Below are 2,358 nucleotides of genomic sequence, written 5' to 3' on the forward strand. Positions count from 1 at the left end.
TGGCGGCATTTTCTCGAGCACCTTATGTGCACTCACCCAGCACACCAACGATGATGCAGCACTTCAACAGGCTCCTGTTGTTGCTGTACGTGGCCTCGCCTCCGCTTTCCTGCCAGTATTGCTGCTGCACATCAGCACATGGATGACCGACGGACGGCGCTGAGTCCACGGCCGACGTGCCGCCCGGGAAGCTCGAGCTAACGAAGGCCATGAAAGGGCTCGCTGCATCGCTTGGCCTTGGCGTGTTTCTCGCAACATCGGAACCACTGGCTGCATCGATGGACGCACCCGCATGGCCGGTGTGTGGCTCATGCACAGCACGACCCCCCGAAGTACCCGTACCTGGTCAGCGTACTCTTTCTCCCATTCCTCATGCGCTACTGCCCCATCCAGTAGAGCCATCAACTTCTCACTCTCGTAGTCTCGTTGACATCCAGCCGCCGTGGCCCACAACCACCCCGTGACGCTCCGGCCGCCCGAACCCGCCCAACTTCCGCACCACCAGCCTGTGCAGCCACTTGTACATGCCATCGTTTAGGAGTTGCTCCTACACCAGCAGGCTTGCCACGCCGTCCTCGCTCGTCACGTTGCACAACAGCTTCAGCACATTCCCGTGCTGGATCGAGCTCGGCATGCCCACTTTGTTGGCGCAGCCTCTCTCGCAGCGCCTCTTCTTCTTCCACCTCGAGCTGCCTCGCACAGCGCTCTCTCTCTCTCTTTTGTCTCACACAAGAACACACACACTAGGGGAAGACTCAACACACACACACGCTCATATACCAAAAAGAGCACACAAGCTTTGCCCAGAGGCACTCTTACTTGGCAGCCACAGACCCTACATTGTTTTCCCAGCCCTCACGGCTTCTCATTTCACTAACTCAATGCAATGTATTTATACAAAGGACCTGGCACTCAAGCACGCCCTATCCTAGCATGCACACTCGGCCACTTATCCCACTAAGCTAACCATCTACTTGCATACACCTAATCTATCTCCTTGATTCGCTCCAACGTCCAGACTACTCGGCAACCACCTGACCAAACAAACTACATGCATGCACACTAAGGGCCTCTTTGATTCGCAGGATTGTCAAAATGAAGGAACAGGAAAAATGCATGAATAGGATGGTATGTCCAATAGTATCCTACAGGATTTGAAAGAATGTTTGATAGCGCAGGAAAAACCAAAGGAATTCTACAAAGAGGTTTGAGTGGATGGAAATTTTTCTTCTAAATGTGTACAAATGGATCCTATGAAAAAACTCCTAAGGATGCCAATCCTACAAATCAAATAAGCATCACAGGAAAAATTCCTAAGGGTCCAAATCCTCCAAAAATCCTATGCAATTCCTTTGAATTAAAGGAGCACTAATAAACTACTCCCTCCGTTCGGAATTATTTATCGTAAAAATGGATGTATCTAGACTTATTTTAGTTCTAGATACATCTATTTTCGAGACAAGTAATTCCGAACGAAGAAAGTAGTACACTAGTCCATTTTGCCGGTCTGACTCCAGTGTGCATTGCCTCTTCACGCGATCGTGCCACATCCCACAGCACCACGGCTTCACACCCCAATCGACATCTCACTATGCTCGCTGCATCGCATATCAGCCCGACATCTCGTCTTCTCCGCACACTCAACAGAAGCTTCCACGACTAGCTACTCCCTAAACCATCTAAGTTACATGTGGACCCAAAGCTAAAACATGTAGATACATCGAATCAAGATTAAAGCTAACACACCTCAGCGTCGAACTTGTGGCATGGTACAGGGTGGCTGGCGGAGCTCGCACACGGCGCGACAGGCGCGTCCCTGGCGCACTGCGGGTGGGGCTCCACCGTCAAGAGCTTCGTTTTTGGGCATCCGCCGTGATGCTCCCGTTCGTCCTCGACGAGCCCGTCGCCATGCGCACCATGGCGGAGAAGGGGGTCAACATGGAGGTGGCGAGGGACGAGGTTGAAATGTGGCTTCTCCACGTGCGCGAGTGGCCATGGTGCAGCTACCACTAGCACGGGATGGACGGTTTTGAGCTCGGCAACGTTACCATGGGTGTGGGAGAAGGCAGACAAGGTGCTCAAGGAAATGCTTTTTGTTGTATGAGAGAGAAGAGGGGGGAAGGAGAGAGAAAACCAATACCTCAAAAAAAATGTGAAAACCAATAACTCGTCAGCAGTTTTTGTCACAATTCTGGTTTTGGACGAAATGTATCTGGTTTTGAGGCATGAGGGACTAAATGTCGACTTCTTGTAAATTTAAGGGACCAAACACATACTTTTCTATTTCTGTAAGGACGTGAACATGGCTAAACCTCGGCAAAGTGTGTGTGGATGGGGGTCTTGGAGTGGAGGAGGAGG

This window comes from Triticum dicoccoides, chromosome 7B, assembly GCF_002162155.2.
Source record: "Triticum dicoccoides isolate Atlit2015 ecotype Zavitan chromosome 7B, WEW_v2.0, whole genome shotgun sequence".
Taxonomy (NCBI): domain Eukaryota; kingdom Viridiplantae; phylum Streptophyta; class Magnoliopsida; order Poales; family Poaceae; genus Triticum; species Triticum dicoccoides.